Source organism: Ambystoma mexicanum, chromosome 9 (assembly GCF_040938575.1).
Source record: "Ambystoma mexicanum isolate Mex_15411 chromosome 9, UKY_AmexF1_1, whole genome shotgun sequence".
NCBI classification, from domain to species: Eukaryota; Metazoa; Chordata; class Amphibia; order Caudata; family Ambystomatidae; genus Ambystoma; species Ambystoma mexicanum.
In genome coordinates, this window is record NC_090931.1 from 790,978,862 (window position 1) to 791,001,188 (window position 22,327).

The 22,327-nt window shown below is 41.3% G+C and overlaps 1 protein-coding gene across 1 annotated transcript in view; it reads right to left on the reverse strand.

Annotated features, from left to right (window-relative positions):
* Positions 1-5,170: 5,170 nt before the first annotated feature.
* RFTN2 (raftlin family member 2) overlaps positions 5,171-22,327 on the reverse strand; it is a 483,996-nt gene continuing 466,839 nt past the window's right edge. Inside the window, exon 10 of the mRNA XM_069615738.1 lies at positions 5,171-6,103. The gene's annotated coding sequence lies outside the window, so the exon portion shown is untranslated. The remainder of the gene's footprint in view (positions 6,104-22,327) is intronic.

The following is a 22,327-nucleotide window of genomic DNA, read 5'->3' on the forward strand; positions in this document are numbered from 1 at the left end:
TTCTCAGGAAGAATCAAATAATCCGGAGAATGATATGACTATAGATGAGGTGAAAGAAGCAATTGGTAAACTTAATACTGGTAAATCACCTGGACTAGATGGGCTGCCGGTAGAATTCTACAAATGGCTACCAAATTCAGCATTGACTCTTTTGTTGAATATGTTCAAATCTTCCATATCTAGTGGTTTGCTCCCACCGACCACTAGGCATGCTATGATCTCAGTGTTTTTAGAAAAAGGCACGTATGATATGGCCTCAAGCTACATACCAATTTGCCTAATAAATGTGGACAATAACATTTTGGCAAAAATACTAGCGATGAGAATGGAAGATCTGCAGCTGAAATTTATACATCAAGATCAATCTGGTTTTGTTAAAGAAAGGAGAACTTCCAGTAATATGAGGAAGCTGCTGCATACCATATCTATGGCGACGGATTCAACTGACGATTCTGAAATTTTATCATTAGACGCAGAGAAGGACTTTGACAGAGTGAATTGGCAATTTATGTTTACGGTTCTTGAGAAAATGGGGTTTGGCACTTAATACCTATCTTGGGTTAAATTGATCTATTCCAAACCCACGGCTGATGTAAACACCAATGGGTTAAGATCAGAATCATTTGAACTTGAACGGGGGACGAGACAGGGATGCCTCTTGTCCCCCTTGTTGTTTGTAATTGGAATAGAACCGTTAGCTATTGCATTGAGGGCTGAGGAAGGTCTTCAGGGGGTCAGCTGTTGGGGCATGCAACAGAAAATATGGCTGTATGCCGATGATTTGTTATTAGTTCTTAAGAATCTGAGGCAGTCATTGCCCTTTCTGATGCTTATCTTGACATCCTTGTATTCATACTCTGGTTATAAGATAAATTGGGCTAAATCCGAGGTCTTACCCTTGGTACCGATTTGTGATAAGACTTATGTAATGCAGTGGGGCTTCAAGTGGTGTGCAGAAAAATTGTTATATCTAGGAGTTTGGATTTTGCCAAATATCACTGATTTTGTTACTGTAAATATGAATATGGTCTGCAGTACATACAAAATGGACATAGAGAGATGGAAGATGCTAAACTTGTCCCTGTGGGGGAAGGTCAATGCATTGAAAATGGTGTCTACACCAAAGATAAATTATATGCTAGGTATGATCCCACTGGATATTAAAAGGAAATATTGGTTGGAACTGGATAGAATAACACACACATTGTTTTGGGATCAGAAACCACCACGTTTAAAATTAAGTAAACTACAGCTGCCCTTGGAGAAGGGAGGTTTGGGGGTACCTAATTATAAAGCATACCATTTGGCCCGTATGACACAAACCTTGATTGAGTTTGCAAAACCAAATCCAAGTGAATGGGTTTGTGCTGAATCTAGTCATGCTGGTCCCCTGTTGCCTAAAGCTCTGTTGACAACTTTACCAAGTCAGTATGGAATGACTGATCTCTTGACAAGAAGTTTATATTATTCCTGGAAAGGTTTGAATAACTATTTGGGAATAGATGAATTTAAGAGATCCTAATGCCTCTATATGGTTGAATGCAAGTATTGTTAGAGGGAAAGACTTTGTTTTTTCCTAGCAGGTGTGCATTGGTTAGGGGACCTTTTTGAAAATGGAAAATGGATGAGTGCCAGAGCTTTTCAATCAAGATTTAATATTCCTAATTTCTGCTTGGCTGATTATCGTAAAATAAAGAAAGCGGTTGGTAAGATCGACCTAGAAATGAAACTTAATGTGGAATTGTTTTGGCAAAAATCAAAAGTGGGTGAGTTTAGATTGGTAAATCGAGTATATGGCTTGATTGTGGGGGAGTATAGAAGTAATGATTTGTTGAGAGACGAATGGAGTAGGAGTATTGGGAGCGACATTGATGAAGTTCATTGGTCACGTATGTGTGCGAACAAAAGATTATGTTCTTTGAGCTTGAATAAGAGATCAGGCCAAATTAAGATCATGAACAGGGTCTACTGGACACCGGAAAAGTTGGAAAGAAGAGGTATGGCAGACAATTCAGATTGTTGGGCATGTGTACATGATATTGGTACATTGGAACATATGCTATGGAATTGCGCCAGAGTGAGAGGTTTTTGGTTTGAATACGGTAGAGTTTGTGAAAATGTCCTTAAGGAACTAATTCCTTTTGATTTTAACACCTTAGTATTGGGTAGTGATATGTGGTTGGAGAACATACCTACATGTAAGAAAGAAAAAAATGATTATTAGAGGAGCAATGATTGGAAAAAAGATAATACTTAGAGGTTGGAAGACAGCGAATCCTGTTACCATATATGTATGGATTGAGGAAATGCATAATTTGGCATAAATGGAAAGAGTTATACTTCGAAGAGATAAAAAAATGACTTTATTTGAAAAAATCTGGGGGACATTCCTTGAATTGTACTGATTAAATACATGTGGTGTGAATCCTGGGGTGGGTGAGTTGGGGATATCTTGTTTTTAATGTACATATGTATGGTTCTGTCATGCTTTGTATATCTTGTGATTGAAGGTTTATACCTTTGTTTTAAATGTTATAAATTAAAATAAAATGTCCAAAAAAAATCCTGTAGACCTTATGGAAACCATAGTAAACTGGGTATCCTTTGCTGAATAGACTCATATTCTGGTTGCAAGAGCAACACATACTTTGTAGTTTCTCGGCACATCAAAATATAGGAAGTTAAAGAGGGATTCGCTGTTTGTATTCCTTATGGACCTGAAAGCCATCAATCACACTACATCAGGTCTTGGGGGATTTCATCATAGACACTGAAGTTAGTTATCCACCATGTTAACCACCGTATTATCCAAACATCAGCCTATTTTGATAGGCTACATAAATGGCAATATTTCCATGGAGATGGTCGAGAATCTTTGCCCGATACAAATAAATTGATGCGTAAATGTTCTGAACAAAGACACCCAGCAGTCAAACTGAGATGCATAGTGCAGAAAAACATTATCTCATGAACAGGAAAGGAATTATGACATTTAGTGTATCATTGGATGTTAAAACAGCATTCCAACCGCTGTTATTTTCATCAAGCTGCAAGTAAGGTCACCCATTGAAAAATACTCCTCACCACGACACCGTCTGAAATTGTAGCCGATTCACTATGGGTAACCTATTTAAAGAAGTCACAGGTAACCTGGTTAAAAAACATCTTTGACACAATGTTCAGAGTCTAAAGTTCAGTGCAGCAACATGTCTAATCAACAAAAGGATGATGGTAAAGGTTCAGCCAGGGAAATATGTTCCGCCATTTTCATGCAAAAGTGATTCACGAGTTTACATTTTAGTGTCGAGAGGATATCTCCTTCGATTTTAGTTTGGTTATGTTTGGTTCTAATTATGTTTATGACTAATCTTGCATTTGGGAAATCAGGGTAGTTCTTGATAAATGTTCATTATTGTTTCTTATTCGTAGTAATTCTATAAAAATCGACTCTTGTAAGTTTCTTTTACAGGAAGGAAAAGGGTTATAGCCTTAGGATATATATATACACTCTCTTCACTACCACGCAACTGGTCAACAAGCTGGAAAGAAAGGGTTGTTTGCATAAGCGAGACATTTGCAAACATCAATTGTAAGCACATGTTTGGCATTAGACCAAGTATCATGTCACAGGCTTTTGGTAATGGCCACATTTATTGGCGGTGATAAGGTACACCAAAACAATAGTTTGCAGAGTGAATGATCATTTGGTTTCCAAGAACTGGATGTTTCTGTGCTCTGCAAAAGCGTTGCTGAACAGCAGTGTTGGACAGACAGCCAGCACACATTTAAGAGTCATCAGGGCCTGAGCTCTGGTGAGGGATACACTTGACCTTTCTTTCTTAATAGACAAAGCAAAATCTTTCTGAAGAGAGGTAAAACGATGTGTCACATTAGAGCCTGCTTAAGCTCAGTTGGATCATATAAAAGTGTGCCAGTCTGGCACAGCGCACAAATCTAGTCCTCACATTTGACCATTTTCACATTGGATGGAGTTAGTACTGGTGCAAAGCTGGACACCTTTTCCATTGTAGAATTTGCAATGTGACAAAGTCATTAAACAGCGATCTGTTTTTTTTTTTTTTCTTCTCGTCTCCCACTGATTCACGCAATCAGCGCAGCAATTCCCACTACTGGCAGCCTACTTTTTGCGCTCTGAAACACTTGTGTACGAGCGCGATATAAATAAAATATCACTATCAATACTCTGATGCCTCATCATCCCTAACAACACTCCACAGGATGGAGCAACTAATGATGTGACAGAAGCTTCACCCCTAGATATTTCCAGTTCAGCCTTTCCACAAGAAGCCGAAGTGAAACTTGAAATCTTCTACTTGGGAAACAAACATGCATTCTCTTGCAGGCCCAGGTCTATCTGTATTATGTAAGTCTCTTAGGATGTCTGTGCTTTTGGAACTGAGCATGTGCACAGTAATTCATATTCAGATAACTGGCTAAAATGATTTTCAGATGGCCTTTCAGTCTACTTCTGTTGCAACCATTTCATGCACACAACCAAACCTTGAAGCTGTCTGAATCACTGTATATTCTTCAAAGGATCAAACATTTTAATGGTAGGGTGTGTCTTGTGCAAAATGAAATGAGCACCAAGCATCTTTTACTTAGTGGTTTAAGCATACATCTGTTTAATGAGATATTTGTCAAATATTAAGCTGTTTGGTCATTTCTATGTGTCCTAAATGCACTTTGGGTTTACGCAAAGTATAACGGATCGCACATTGGTGTAATTTGTTCCCTTCCCCTTCCCAGAAGGGTATTTGAAAAATAGCAGTGGTACCCGCTGTCCATCTTGAAATAATGAACTATCAGAAAATAATGTATATGGTTGTTCTAGGTTTAGATAATTTCCTTTTCTCACTAAGACAAGAGTGAACATTCTTATTATGACTACAATATGTACTGGAAGTGATCATTAGAAATAAACATTCTACACAATTTAAAAACAGCCAGTCTAATAGGATGGCACAAATCATGTTTCTTTCTTGTTTTTTTAATAGCTGATGTTGCAAAGAAACACAGGACCCTCCCTCCCCCACATCTGTATTTTTCTCTGGTTTAGCAACTCTCAACAAAAGCTGGAGTGACTCTCACTGAGAGCGAGAGTGACAGAGAGAGAGAACACAAATGAAGAGTGAGAGAAAGAGTGGGAGAGAGTGTTAGATCGGCGGATTTAATGCCAGTACATCTACTATGTCCATAAAATGTGACAAAAAATTCACACCATCTACTTAAACTGCCATTAATACTGATATGTGCGCACACGTGGCCTTTGTGTGATAGCACAAAAATGATGTCTATAATGTCATATCTTTATGAATAAATTATTGTTCAATGATTCATTTCTACATAGTGAAAAAACGAAGGTACAAAACAGATGCTAATATTAACATGTGATCTAATAATAGGCATTGTAACATTTTCCAACTTTTCTGAACAAAATGAGGGACAAGGGGTGGAAACAATTAGGAAAATATGCTGTATTCGAACATTTAGGACAATGGAGTATTATGTAATAACGAACATAAGGCACTTTTTTCATTTTTTGTATAAAATACATACGTCAAATGATTTTTAAGAGCATTTTAACTTGAACAAAATAAAACATTCATGAAACAATGTCATATCTCCCAAGTTTCAAAATTGTCCATCCAGTTTTATGTATAGTCATTTTGTAGACGCTCCTTGTTTTGTTACTCAGCATTACGGGCCAATTGGCGCAACACCAATGTGTCTCGTCAGTGAACGCTTATTCTGTTTGTGTTCACAAGGAAAAGCAAACTGTTCATCACTTGCATAAAGCGTTGTTGCAAATTCTTTCTCCAGAAGGTCAGCAGAACCTCTGAAAGAGATGCCTTGAGTTGCTTTATGATGGTGCCCATGCAGGGATGGGAACTGTGTCGAGGTCATTCTCATTCTCGGATTTGAAGAGCAATCATCTTTGAATTTGCAGAGCTCTCCATGTTACACACTGCAGCAGCTGGACAAGATGTGCCACACCAAACACTGTGCAGCAGATCAAAGCAACACGCATTGGTTGTCCTTGAGATTGTGTTAAATGTGACATCTCCTTGAATGGGTGACTCTGTTTTAATATAAACAATGTGACACATATTAAAGTAGGAAAAGGACAAGAAAAAAGATAAGCTGTGCGCAATTAAATACAGTAATGAAAAAGATAAGATGTAGTTATACACTAGTACTATTTGCTACATAGTGACGTACACACACAAGTCAAAGGAGGGCTGCCTGAAACAATTACTTAAGCAGAAAAGTTCACTGTATTCCTGTTGGAAATTAGAAGAAAAACAGTCATTAGACCTGTTCAGATATGCAGTGATGAGGTGGTATCAACACTGATATGAAGACCATTCAATTGCCATGATCTTGGACAGAAAATGCAGAAGTTGTCCGCAATTGTTGTCTTTCAGCTATGTTCCACAAGGAAAATCTTCATCACGGATAATGAAAGGTCAGCATGGTTAAAACAGATAGGTTCAGATTAGTCCACATAGTTACTAATGATAGATGATTTGGTATGCATTAGTAGGTGGTATCTATAATGCATTATCATGGCCTCCTGACAATGACAGATGCCTCAGAGTGGGAGAGAAGATGTTTGTGTTTTTCTGGCATACAAATGTAGTTTATTGTTCAGCGTGCAGATTGCTTTTACATTTCAAATGTTGGCATTGCTTATGTAAATCACACCTGATGATGGAGACCTACGATGGGCACTTTATGCAAGAAACATGGAACACGATTTATCTCTTGATCACATATCAAGTTGAAACATTTCTCAGAAAAGATTCTTGATGTCACTGACAAAATCACCCACTACCATTTCTTGACCAACCTCAACATGCACCTTGGTAGACACTAGAGACAATAAAATGCTGAATGAAGATTTATGAGGGAGAAGATAACTATCTATAGAGTTTCAGGACCTGATTCATGAAAGTGTTTTATAATGGTGCAATCCCATAGGAAAACGTTCCATGAATCAGGCCCTCAATGTGAAGGGAGCCTTTTGTGGCAAAAAGATCAGAGAGAAAAGAAAATTATATGGAACTAAGAGAAGCATATCCCCAGAACTAATGAGCAAGAAGCCCATCCCATCACTAGACCACTCCATTAGGCCGGATGGATTTTTGTTTGGAAAGTGTAAATCATAAGAGAAGCAATTATGAGGAGTGATGAATGTAATTGCTTCTGAAACATGGCCCTCAGATGCAAAAGGTGCTGTGTCACTGAAATAATAAAGTATGTTGTGAACAAATGAAGGTGACCATACCCTATGAGTAGTTATATGAGTTGTCCAAACCAACAAACGAAGATGTTACTCCCTTGTAACAAACTGCAAGCCCACTGCTACAGCAATTAGCCACGCACGTTGCTGAGTCATTGGGTGGCCTTGTAAATTACACAATTTGTAACTCTTATATCTGCTTTATGTACATGGCCAGGATAAGCCCCCTTAGTCCCTCCCAACTCTTGAGAATTTAAGGGACTCTAATTTGAGACCAATAACCGAGATCCGTGCATTTCCCAAAATCCCAGAGAATGGGCCTGTCTAGAACCTCAAAACTATCTGGAGCAATGGGAAAATCCTATACCTGTTCTGACTAGATTTTATCACAAGCACAGCATGGAGATGGAGATGAAAATGACTAAGCTGTGCAATAAGAACCTCATGGGAGAAGTCAGGATACCCTTGTGGTTTTTCTGGATCTGTCCCCGCCTTAGACACAGTTGACCACATGATCCTACTTTAACTTCACCCTGAACTGGTTCACTTGCTTCTTATAATAATAATGGGTGGTTAAAGGAGATCTTCAGTGGAGTTTATGGGTTGCAGGATGTAGAGAGCTACAGCAATCTTCATTGCACCGAGCTCTATTTAATATTTTCACTGCCTTCCTTCAGGACACACATATATATATATATATATATATATATATATATATATATATACATATATATATATATATATATATATGTATATATATATATATATATATATCACCGACACTAAGATGAACCGTGCCAGCAGGCAAGACCCTAAAAAACACCTTGGCACTCGTAAGTGTAAGGTGCCATAAAAATACATTTTATTCAGAATATCTGGGTAAAATACATGCAAACCGGTCTGTAATCACAACCAGTTTATGGCGGCATGATAAAATAGCCACCAAGATTGTTAATAGCCATGCGACTTCCGCAAGCTGAATTATAAATCGTTAACTGTGCTCCCCACACATATATACAACCTAAAACTAGTGTTACGTGCTTCTCTTTGATCATGTGCCTATACTTGTAAAGTGAATCATTATTGCTACCCACAACAAGAGTCAACTTGGAATGGTATTAGATAACTAGAATCATGTATATATGGTTTCAGTGACACCAAATAGTCTTAACATTATTACAAATAAACAATATCACTCTAGTATGTTACTATATATGCTTTCAGGGACACCAAATAGTCTTAACATTATTACAAATAAACAATATCACTCTAGTCAACCTTTTACTAGAATGATAGTCTTTATTTGTAACAATGTTGCAGCAAGGTCTCAGTCTTGTATAAACACACAACAGACCTACCCACCAGCTGTGTTTGTATTGTATCTGTCCTGTTAAATGTTCAGCATCAGGAGGCATTTCACCAGACAGCCTGCCCTTAGAGGCTATTGTTCAATCTTTGCATGCAGATTTGAGAACACAGTCTAGCAGCAAAGCATCTGTTAAATACATGCCCATCCCAACCCCAGCATGAGGAATGCACAAACATAACAGAGGTATTGCTCCCTCGTCCGCAGCAGCGATTAGATAAGAACAATGTCAGCACTGGTGCCCCTCAAACACAATTCTTTTTCCCTCTTACTTACCGGATCCATAAAGACAAGACAGCACGTGCACTAACTCTGTCTGCTATTTCTCTGCTTTGCACATGTGTTCCACTTGGTGGAGGCGCGGGCTGGGCACATTAATTGGTACAATGTTTCAGCCCAGTCCAGGAGACTCTGCCTCACCTTCGTGCTCTGAGCATCATGCTGTCAATAGTACTGCAGCCCAGCACAGGCGCCCTAATAAGCAGGTGCTGCCCTTGTACAACAAATCATATTGCAGTTTGTGCCATAACATTAATTACATGAAACGCCATTCTGTGGTATTGTATCGCAAACTGCGATGCGAAACAGCTTATTTTATGCCGTATATTATATGTTTTTGTTAGGTTACCTTCTAACTATTCTCTCGAGCATGAAGAAACACTTATGTGGTATATGTTTGTGGCAGAACTGGACAAAGTGTATTTAAAAACCTTTGCTCCTCTGTTCAGTTCCCTGGCGGGGATAAGTGAACCCACATGTGCATCAGTGGATGGAATAGAGGAATCCAACCAGTGGACCACAATGGTTTTACATGTGTTTACCCCCATGCTTTAGTTAACTGCCCTTAGAAGCCATAGGCTTCTGATAGAGTTTATTTTTCCCTTTTCAGTTAATGAGTATATAGCAGTTCGGATAACACCACCCTGTCTACTGGCTCGCCAATCCTTACAGCACTACTGTGAGTATATCTTTAGGTTCATATATTAACGCTAAAAGAAAATAAATATACATGAATACAAGAGTAAAAGCATTATGTGGGTGTTTGTGTGTGTTCTAATGCTTGCTGTTTTAGTGATAAAACTGCACAGGGAAGTGATTTATGAATTCTTCAATTTTGATTTCAAGTTATTAAGCACACACAACCATGATGTCTACAAAGCACATGAACAAAACAACACTGGTGGAGCACAAAAAGCTTTTCCTTTCAACAGGTTGTCCTTGGACTACTAGCGAAGAGCCAGCCTGAACCAGGGTTAGCGAAACAACCACTAGATCGTCCCACTGTCCACTTTCCTGAGACCACTGTTTCGCTAGCCATTCCTGTAAATGCAAGAAGTCATCATCCCGAGCAGGCACATTGCTTTGCACATAGTTATCTGGCAACCGACCTTGTAATGAGGTACCTGCAACAGCATGTTCTGTACTCTCTCCTTTGAGGGGGAAGCCAGCTCCTCTCTTGTGTTTAGGATAGCCTCTAGAAACTGTTTTATTTGGCTGGGGACTAGACTTGATTTCTTATTGTTTATGGAGAAACCCAGATTGAAGAAAGGGTTTATTGTCTTTTGCGGATTTAATTTGCAAATTTTAGGCGTTTCCCCAGTGATTAGCCAGTCGTCCAGATAAGAGTATACTGGGGTGGACTTTCTGCGCAGGTGTGCTGCCACTACGGCAAGCACTTTTGTGAATACTCTTGGTGCCGTGCATTGAAATATGAAAGTATGCATCTTTCATGTCCAATGTCACCATGTAGTGTCCCTGTTTTAGGAGTGGAATCACCTCCTGGACCGTGGTCTTCCAAAACTTTTGTGATTTGCCTTATTTGATCGCAGGGCGCAGATCTAATACTGGGCGCATGGTAAGGTCTTTCCTTTGCACAAGGAAGTACGTTTAATAAATACCCTTGTTTGCCTCGTTTGCCGAGACAATCTCTATGGCGCCCTTCTCGAGTAGCGCCTTTATTTCCACCAGCAGTATGCTTTGTTCTTCTGCCGTCATTTTCTTTTGTCTTGGTGGGTGGTAGGGTGGTTTCTCTAGCAACTCCCAAGTGAGGTTCTGCCCCTTCCTCTGCCCCTTTTATTTCCTCTTTGCTTGGACGAGGAGCCTTTGCCTTGTGACTGGCCCCAAGACAAGGACTGTCCCCCATGAGAGTAGCCTGAGGAACACTGCGCACCTGACCCCGAAATCTCCTAGAGTTTGGTGAGTCCCATTGGGAATAGGGTTTATTTCTCAACTGTCGAAGGGACTTAAGAGTGTCATACTCCTCGTTGGCACTTTTGAGGCCGTCTTCTATGGCCTTCCTGAATAACCCATTTGGCTCCACTGGCAAGTTTAATAGGGCTGCTTGCGTCTCTAGCTTGAACCCTGACTGTCTGAACCAAGCATCCCTCTACTATGATGTGTCCTGCATTATCTGCCACATCAAGGTTTTTTTTGTTGTTTTTTTTGATAATGTAAACTGAAATTCATTCAACCGAAATGTATCATTGACTGGGTTAATGCACCCTTGATCAATCATAAAACTCAGAAGTAGAGATTATAAAATAAATTTACAAACATTTGTTCATTGGTAGTTTCTGAGCTTTTTTACAAATCCAGAGAAGGAAGCAACCATTTCTCCTCAGCATAAAACAAAGATCAAAATAGTTATTTTTCTTTAAAACAATTTTTATTAATTTTATTTCAACAAACAACACACACCAAACTTGCAGTGCATATAATAACATTTTGAATTTACATCACTACATCCGTGTCCACTGCTTCTCCCATACTTCTATTCTTGGTCTATGGCATGCCTTCCATCCTATAGCGATTCTTCGCTTTGCAAGTACGTCCGCCAAGTCTTTTAGTTTACTTATATGCTTGAGTTTACGTGGTCTGGGAAACCCCCCTATCAGGCAAGCCCATGCTGTTTCCACCATTATCTTAATCCCTTTTTCTTCCAACCTATGTGCTACTTCTCAATTACTGGACATGTCCAGAACATGTGCACCATTCCGGCGTTTTCTTCGTCACATTTGGGGCATGATTGTCGTCCTGTATTTTTAAATTTGGCTATCCTCTGGGGTGTCATATAAGCCCTGTGGGTTACATATAATTGTATCTGTTGTAACCTTGCATTCCTTGAAACTTTCTTATGGTACCCTTGGGCTCGTTCCTACATCCCATCACTCACTGGGGCACGCACTTCCTCTTCCCATTCCTGTCTCAGTTGTACCACTTCCTTCTCCACTTTGGACATCATCAGCTCATATATCCTAGATATCTCGTGTCCTCCTTCTGCTATGACATATATTGTATCTATGGAGGTGTCCGGTTGGTCTTCTAGTACTACTTCGGACCATGTCTCTTTGATTCGCCGCACCACCCTATGGCATGTAATATATTGTCCCGTATGTAGCCCTGTTTCCTCCCTCAGCATCTCAAAGTATTTTATCTTCCCCTCTTGCCACATGTCTCCCATTGTTGCTATCCCTACCGGTTCCCAGTGCTTCCTGATCATCATCCGTAACTGCTTTTCTTTTCCCGCCAATGCAACTAGTGGCACTTGCGGGGAACACACAGATGGGTTCTCCATTACCTGACAGGCCCTACGCCATATCTCCCACCCTAGTATCATCATCCTTGGGCGCCCTCCCATATCCGATCTGGGCAACCACATCATTTCTTTTAAGAAGAATGGGGCACAGTCCAGTCGAAAAAGCCTGGACTCTGAGATTGGTTCTTCAGAGAGCCATTTTGCTACATATTGTAGCTGACTTGCTATATAGTAGACTTCATAGTTTGGCAGTTGTATACCCCCTTTCTCATGTGAGTTTTGTAGCTTCCAAAGAGCCACTCTTTTCCTCGTCCCATGCCAGAGGAATTCCCTGCATATGCTATGTATCCTGGCAAAGAATCGCCTTGGTATCAGGTATGGGATGTTCCCAAAATAGTGCAATAGTCTTGGCAGGACCACCATTCAGCATTGCCCCTCGTCCCGTCATCGCCAAGGGGAGCTTTACCCAGAACTTCATACTATTTTCAATACTCTTGATCGCTTTCTCAGTGTTATGTTGGTGCTCTGCCTCCACCGTATGATATATGTCTATCCCAAGATATCGAAACGTGCTGACCTCCCATGGTATCTGTAAGACAGGTAATTGTAATTGATCTAACGGGATCCCTTTGTATCTGCCCAGTGGAAATATACAAGATTTTTTAGGATTCACAGCTATGCCAGACAGCTTTGCAAATCGCTCCATCACTTCCAGAACATACTGGAGGTTTTCTTCAGGGTAACGTAGATACAACAACACATCGTCTGCTTACAAGGAGATTAAGTGCGGTTCCCCTTTTATGGTGATGCCTATTATGTCATACTGCTGCCTCAGGTATATCGCCAGGGGATCTAGGGCTAAGATATACAGCATGGGGCACCACAGGCATCCCTGTCTAGTACCTCTACTGAGTTGCCACATCTGATATCACTGCTCCTATTTTGACCCTGGCCGGCGGCGCACTATATAATAGTTTGGCCCATTTGAGATATCCTGGTCCTATTCCATAATTGGTCAGGGCCGCAATCAGCCAAGGCCATTTGACTGAGTCAAAGGCTTTATTGCGTCCAGCGATACTATTGCCATTTCGCCCGCATCCCCATTCGCGTGTTCAATGACTCGGTGGAGTCGTCTGAGATTGTTGGATATATTCCTATTAGGGACATAACCGGTCTGGTCGGGGTGTATTAATTTATCAATGATCCTCCTCATTCTGTTTGCCAGGACCGCTGTTAGCATTTTACTATCCTGATTCAGCATTGACAGCGGTCTATATGAGCCGCAATCATTGCCAGGCTTATTGGGGTTAGGGAGTGGTATGATAATCGCCTCTCTTAGGGGCCTCTGGTAGCCTTCCCACTTCGTAGGCCTCATTTAGCATCCCTAAAAGCGGGGGGGGTGGCACCTAATTTTTGTACATTTTATAAAATTCGCTAGGGAGTCCGTCGGGCCCCGGAGTCTTGCTGGTGGGTAGTTGCACCACTACCTTTAGAGTAATCGGAGCATCCAGCAACTCTCGCTCTTCTACGCTAATTTGCGGCAGCCCAATGTCTTCCAGTGTTTCTCTTATTTCCTTGCAATCACTTCCCTCTTCATCTCCGTACAGGAGTCGATAATAGTCTACAAATTCCTGATTAACGCCTTCTTGGGTGTCCACTATGCGTCCATTATCCTTCGTTATTGTTCGGATTGTGGGTCTAGGGGTCTCGCTCTTATATAACCATGCCGGGGCCCTCTCTGGTTTATCCCCTCCTGCATGCTCACTCTATATGTACTTTTTATAGTTGAGATTACACAATCTCTCCCAGTGCCCAGCACATTTCTGTTGCAGCCTGAGCATTGCTTCATTATCTTCCCTGGTATTACCTCTCCCTCTCAATGCTGTTTCTAATTCTGTTTCCGCGTCTTGCATGGATTTCACCAGTAAGTTAATGGCCTGAGTTCTATGCTTGGGCTTGAAAACCATCGAAACAGAGATAAGAGCTCTAGTCACCCCTACTTTTGTAGATTTGACTACAAACATCTCTCTGACAATAGCTAGCTCTCTGGTGCAAAGTACACCGCCACCCAGCATATTGCTAAGCCCGGTTGGAACCCCGGTTGTAAATGCCCTTGACCTGGTCGATGGCGGACCCGAGGGGGGACCATTTGTGTCGGTCACAGTTATAGAGCATGCCGGTAGAGAAATAGGTGCCACACGAAGTAACTTGCAGCAGGGTCGAGAGGACGTATCAGCTGCCATGGCAGGGGAGACACCTGCCGAAGAACCGAATTATATTAGTGAGAGCAATGATACCACAATTGGGAGCAATACTAGCACAGCTAGTAATGTTAGCAATAACAGTAACACTAGCAGGTACTCAGCAACTATGTTTAACATACTGGAAACTTTGCTTGAGCAATTAAACGTAAAATGTGATAACGTGGCTGAAATTCCCTAACAAGCAATTACGTATGAACATCTCTCCACAAAGAAAAGCTGGGTCTCAAAGGTGAACCTACATTCAGTGGGACCTCAAAATTCTCGTCTTCCTACCAATAAGGGATATCAGAAATCTAGCCCTTTGGATGCACTAAAGGGGAATGCTTGTTTGGCAAACTGTGCCGAATTGATACCATCAACAATCGGGAAAATGCTCCTGAATAAAACAGGAGGTGGACCAAGCCAAGTAAATTACCAGCAAGGCAGCACACAAGAGGGATTCTGCAAGCCTAAACAATCGACGGTCAGTAACTGGATGAACAAAAAGAGACAACACAATAATAACATGGGCGTACATAAGAATAAAACAGCGCATAGAAAGGCAATGGAAGAGTCAACCTACAATCTCGAGGGGCTATTTGAGGTTACGACACAGCCTGACATGGGGGCATAGGGCCGAATTATGAACAATGCTTCAGTTCAGACAAAGCAGAACAATAATAGCCCCACCCAAAATCTGCTGCTGGCACCGATACAACATGTTAAATTAAAGGCTCTACAAATTCAGAGTGTCTTCTGTGACGCTAAAAGTTCTTATATTAACCAATCTAGGTATTAAGAGCTATTTCATTCTGTTGTTAGACTCCACTGTATTACCAGTGTGGATACAGGGGGCCAGTATGAGATGTCCCTTACCATATGCTAAACCACAAGCTGGGCTGTTGATAAATCACCAAGATCAACCAAAGATAAGCGCTCAACAACACTGTACTGGTGGCTCAGATAGACAAATGTGTTTTGGAGAGCCAGGGGAAGAATTTCATTGGGCCTGGCTTGCAAGTATGGTTGAGCAATGTGGCTTGCCGCAAAGCTAACAAAAATACCAAAGAAAGACACAGGGAATATTTAAGCTATTGGGTTCATTCCCCAAGAACACTGATAAACAAAAAGAATAGGGAACCCAACAGTCAATGTATTGTCTCTAGGGACCTAGAACATCATAGATAGACCTAACAGTACACCACAATTCATTTAAATTATATCAATTGTGATTCAAACAACACTTTATACAAAATGTTATCAAAACAGTTATACATTTTATTCATATTCATCAAAAAAAGGGGTTAAAAGCACATAAGAAATTTTGTAAACACATCCAATCAAATAATGCCAACAAAGTGACTAGTGCTATGCAAAAACAAGCATAAAACTAATAATACATTGGTGCAAAAGTCAATACGTTGTCACAAACTATCATTTGCAAGTCTTTTTCACGTTACCTATCAAACGTTGGTTTTTAGTAGAAAACCCTTTTAATTCTGGGTTATTCAATGCTGATATAACTATAACAGTGACAGATCCCTCTCCTGGGGTCCTACACCAATTTAATTCATTGATTTACAACACTGTTAGACATTACAGTGGCTATGTTTACCCAACATGTTTCACTCTTATAACTTTACACCACATTTACTTAATAACTTCTTTAGGGGTCCAACGTAATATGAAATGACTGCACACTCTTCCTATGCGGTTCTGTACGTAAACACCAGAAGGAGAACAAAAAATTCTTAATATCAAGTGTTCTGTTCGACACTGAAGAGACAGTACAAAACAGCTATAATTAATGCTGTGATCAGAAAAAACATCTACCACTATACGAAATTAAATAACATATAGGGGACTCACTATGACAACACTCCAATTGTCTTAACACACGGTGCGGTTGAAGCATCTATTAAATAGAAGGTAATCTGCAGAAATGTAACATGAAAGGCTTATCGAGGAGAATACCACACCTGGTAAGCCTATTCTAATCATTGTAGAGCAAACAGTTTATGCTTCCATTCGGGGCACCTGTTGCCAATTGGGTTCAACACTACTCCTTTGTAGTACCAACTTAACAGTCCATATTGTGCATCTAGTATGAAACGTCTGCGTGAGTTTTAAGTAGCTATGGGACCTTGTCTAAATGACTACAGAAATGGCAACATGTATGACACTACTCAGTACCTCTCCCCTCTTCAACTAGTAAGAGAGCGAGTACACTTCTTAAATCCTTCTAAGCCAAACAAACCATGCAATGGAACCACAGGCTTACCTTTCAGTTAGACTGTAAGCGTTTCACAAGATGAACGCCACTCATTCTACCAAGGTACTTGATACCGTACATGTAGATGTAAATACGTCGCAATCTAACTGCTGCTGGTAATCACAAGCATGATAACGTGGGAGCTGTCAGCCAAAAGAGAGAAACAACATTGTGTCCACGTTTGAGAGTCATAGATCGCCCTATGTTTGATAATCTTAAATTGCCCATTGTCTGTCCGGCTACGAGAAGCGCATTACAACAATGCCCACCTTCCTATGGTACAATGCGTTTCTCCTCGTAGTTGCCGTTTGATCGGGAACATGCATTGTGTGCCCATTCAGTGTGTGTGTCGGGGTACGGAATGTGTGCCGGATAAGTAAGCATAATTAAGATGGGAAATAGTCCTTTACCTATCTCGCTTACTCTTGAATACTGCATCTACACTGCCGCGAACCTAACCATGAATTCAGTGATCTGCTCTTGAGTTGGAATAACGGTGGCCACTCAAGACATATTTGAACAGAACAGTCTCTTGGACCACATTGACAGATTACATTTTTTTGTGCTCCAGGAAACTTGGTTAACAGAACTGTTAGTGATCGACGGATGGCACACTCTTTCTAGTGTAGCCACTCAAGAATTGAGAGGTCGCCCCAATGGGGCCCGGTACTGGGGGGTGAAGAAACCTTAAGGCCTGGAGCAAGTCCTGTCTGAGTCCAATGATATTCTTGTTGGCAGAATTCTTTTCCCACAATCTAAGTCACCCACTTTAAATAAAGATCTCTACAATGTGAATATATATGACCCACCCTATAAAATGAGTCATATGTCAGTCTTGAACGCAGTGGAGGAAGTAATAGACAAAGTGGCAGACGACTCTAACGTTATTATTTGTGGGGATTTTAACGCAAGAATTCCTAAACTAGAACCAGATGAAACGAGTGAATTGTGCTGCTCATATTGCCCCTTGCAGTTTGGCAGACTAGGAACCTGTCCTGCAAAAGGGGATCCAGTTGGACTGGTCTATTGTATGCCAACAATTTTGTCATGGTCAATGGCTCGTATCTTTCTGATATCCCGCCAAAATATACTTTTATTGGGAATAAAACAAGCAGTATAATTGACTATATGTTCATAACTAACTTGTCCCCCTTCATCACTGACATTTGCATATGTGAAAGGAATGAAAGTGATCATTATCTTTTAGTGGCCAGCTTAGATTTACACATCACGACAGCAGTTTCGATCCCGTTGGGCCGATTGAACGTGAATGTATCACTAAGTTGGATCTCCTGGAATGCTGGGAACCTAGAGAGTGCTTCTGTTGTAGCTCGGGCCAACCTTGACGCAGACTCTAGAGCCTGGGGGTCACTAGTAAACAGCGTAACGGTTGTATCTGAGGCATCAGCTATAAGCAATTTTGCTGCATGTAAGGAGTGTATAAAGGGTTGTTCTGTAGTTGTGCGAAAAACATTTGATATGACAGGCATAGTCCTCCGGAAAGCACATCGGAACAAATCCGACAAGGAAATGAAGGCTAAAAAAAGAGTGCTGCTTTGTGAATATCAAGCTCTATCTAACTAACAGCTGGAACCAATCCAATATACCACTGAGGTGAAAGCTATTAAAAAGCCATTGTAAAATGGTTGAGAAGACACAAACTTGTTAAAGAATGGTTCAAATGGCGACTGCTAGTCCATTCATTGCAATCACATAACCCCGTCCTGTTCTGGAAGATCGCTAATGGAAATCCAATAAGAACTAGGGACATTAAGGATGTCACAGAAAAGGCCTAGGAAATCTATGTGAAGCAGCAATTTGGAGGCGGAGAGCCATGCAATGGATTGGATTGTATAGATAATTCCAACTGGACATACTCGAAAAACATCATGTTCTCAATATTATCATGAATAGTATGTCTTCAAGGGCGCCAGGGCTGGAAGGGATTTGGAGCTTCCCGATCAAGATGGATTCAGCCGTTTGGGCAAATGCCCTGCATTGGCTATTCCAATGGATCGGCGAGACACAAATAATCCCTCCGTCGTGGTGAGATGGCATTATTGTTCTGATATTAAAAAAAGGCAAGGACACAAAATTGCCTTCTGGCGATGCTGGATGTTACAGCAAAGATTTTTGCTCAAGTCCTATTGACATAGCTCGAGGGGTGGGTGGCGGAGTGAAATATTATTCGGCTAAACCAAACGGGTTTTGCAAAGGGGTCTGACACTTCCATTAACAGCATGGCCCTGATTATCATCATACAACAGGCATGGTCCATACATAAGACAATAGTCTATGCAGCATCTATTGACTTCAGTGCTGCGTTTGACACTGTCGATAGAGCCAGGATATGCAACAAACTGCAAGTTGGAGGCATACCCCAGGGCCTAGTAAAGATGATAATTAGCTTGCATGACTGCACCAGGGTCAAGGTTCGATTGGACCAGACTGGCAGGACCTCTGCTTGGATAGGGACCTCGAAAGGCATCAAACAGGGTTGCACATTGGCACCCATACTGTTTAACGTATATCTATCGATCTGGGTGAGGAATTGTCTGACTACCTGTCCATTCCAACAACACTGGGCGATAAACCATTGCAATAGCTGGTTTAGGCGGACGACCTCGTCCACCTGGACTCCACCCCAGGAGGGCTGCAGGCCTCATTGTAATAAACTGGTAAAATATGCAAACCGTAATTCGTTAGTCATAAACACTGAGAAAACAAAAATTATGATTTTTTCTCCAACCCCAAAAAAGATGAAAAGGGTCAGTTGGTCGATGGAGGGGGAACCAGTTGAAGTGGTCTCAGGTTTTAAATATCTTGTCATCCACCCAGATACAAAATTGCAGGGATCCAGGCATTTAGAAAATGTAAAATTAAAATTGATAAAAGTAGTCGGATCAATTGCCTCCTTTGCACAAAAGGGTGGAGGTTACTTTCTCGATGCCTTGTTGCAGTTGTATGGGGCAAAGATCTCCTCTGTTATCTTATATGTGGCTGAGATCTGGGCACTGGCCCACACAAAGGAGATCAATAAATTAGAACCCACTATTATGAAGAGACTAGTAAGGTTGCCCCCTCGAACGACAACTGTCTATACGATAACTGTTTATGTTCTGTTTGTTAAGTGCCCTTAGCCCCCCGGGTCAGTGGTTTGCGCTATATAAATTATAAATAAACTGAAATGTTGTATTTGGAATTTAATGTGAAACCTATCATGGTAAACCTACATCTCTGATGATTAATGTTGTTTTGGAAAATACTAAATGCCAGAGACAATACTTTGTTGGGTTTACTACATTTAGCTTTGCGGACCAAAGCTAACTTTATACCTGTTACTAACATAACTAAAATCCGTCCATTGCAACTAAATGGCTGGTTATGGCGTCGGAACAAGCCCTGGGATGGTTTGTCACCAAATAAAAAAAGTATATAGAAACCAGACTGCTAACCCAGAACAGGAAGCAATTGATAGTTCATATGGCCATACTTCTCAGAATATATTATGGTCAGAGACATTAAACCAAGGTACACTAGGAACTTTCTTGGACATTTCCAGGTGTGGGATTATCTAAGAGTAAAGTTCAATGTAGTGAAGACGAATGAAATCATGGGAGCCTGGTCTAATGTTTCAGGGGACTGAAGGCAATGTCGATTGTGTGGGGAATCATGCGTGGAAACTGCCAGGCACCTATTGACCTACTGTGCTGCCCTACAGTATCAACAGCAGTATGCATTAAGAGGCGCTGGAATATCCATGTCAATAACGGCAGAAGCCCTATGGACTATGTTTATCGGAGGTAATCAGGAGGCATGAATTTATCACTTGATAATTTTATGGAGGAAGATTGTTGTTATTTTAGACTTATTTCGATGATGAAATTAGTTCTTTACTGTGTAATTGCAAAAATATGCATGTGTGTTATTTTTAAAGTTGTCTTGCACGGCTAAATAAAAATAAAAATAAAAATAGAAAATGTCATGCCACAGTAAGAAAACATACCCAGACTGGCAGTATAAATGTAGGACAGTCTAGCAAAATTACAACACTCATTATACTAGCTTTATCTTCTCACCAGTAATAAATGCCTTGTAGAAAGTATAACCAGACTGGCTGCCCCAATGAAGGTCAGTATAGCAACACCATAACACTCATGAGGCTGGCTTTACCCTTCATACCACTAACAAATGTCATGCCACAACAATAAAACATAACTAGAATGACTGCACCAATGCAGAACAGTCTAGCAACATCATAACATGCATCATGCTTTCTTTACCCTTGATGCCAAGTATAAAATGCCATGCCATAGTTAGAAAACATGCCCAGAAAGGCTGCACCAATGTATCATGTTTGCTATACCCTTGATGCCCAGTAAAATGCTACCTCGAGAGTAGCTCTCCTACCCCATAAAATTGGAGGCCCATTCACACATGCAGTGCAACTACACACAGTCATACAGCACATACGCTCTCACTCACACACAGTCATACAGCACATACGCCCTCACTCACATACAACATAAACTCTCTCATTCACCCACAAATTCACACAGCACTCAGACAAACTTACACACATGGGCACATTTATACACACGCACTCAGACAACCCCCCTTTCATACACACATCGAAACACATTACATACATACATACATACATTTATATTTCACTTACCCCTCGCCTGCTATCACCCTCAGCACACCACCAATGCGAGAAAAGACCAGAAGGACTAGTCAGTCAAGCACCTACACTAATAGCACAATAATGAGAGGCGGTGGGCCAGTCTTCCTACGCCCGCAGGCCTCATTATTGTGCTCTATGCATCTTGAAAATGAAAATGAAATATGTAGCTGAGGGACGCACCCCTGCTCAGAGGCAGGCAACACAGTCCGCTGTCTGTGAAAATGATGTACTTGGGTGGACTGTGCTGCCTGCCACTGTGTTGAGAGATGTACATGGCACGTTTAGGTTAAAATTCTAAACATACATTAGAATGTTATTCTAAACATGTACATCTCCATGTGCCCTCCTGTGTCTATAAAGGAGATGCCACTGAATCCTATGCAGCCTCTGCTCTTCCTTCAAAGGATGCGATGGAGAAAAGAAAGTCAGAGCAGGTGTTAAGGGGTTAACGGCGCCGTAAACGGCGCCGACCCTTAACGCCTGATTCCGAGGTCCCTTTGCGCCATGGTGAGTTTAACGCCTGCTTTTTGCAGGCGTTAAAATCCATGGGGCCTCATTACGACCCTGACGGTAAGTAGCCGACATTACCGCCATGGCGTAATGAACGTTTACGCCGTGGACCGATGGCGGAAAGAGCGCCACATTCCGACCCATCGCGCACGAGCATTATGCCATGGCGGTAATGTAAATAACGCCATGGCGGAAAGGGCCCCTACCGGCATCGTAGGCCGCGCAAGGTGCACTACCGCCACCCATCTCAGCGGCCACCGTAGTTAGCGGCCACCGTAATCAGCGGTGGCCGCAATTAGCGGTCACCGTAAAAAGCGGAACCGGAAATAGCGTCATCGCGGCGGAACGGGAAACAGCACGGCGGCCATCTTTAAAAACACAATCCATTGCCATCCTTCCCAACAACACCAGATCCAACCCTGACATCTGTCCCAACCCATCACCCAC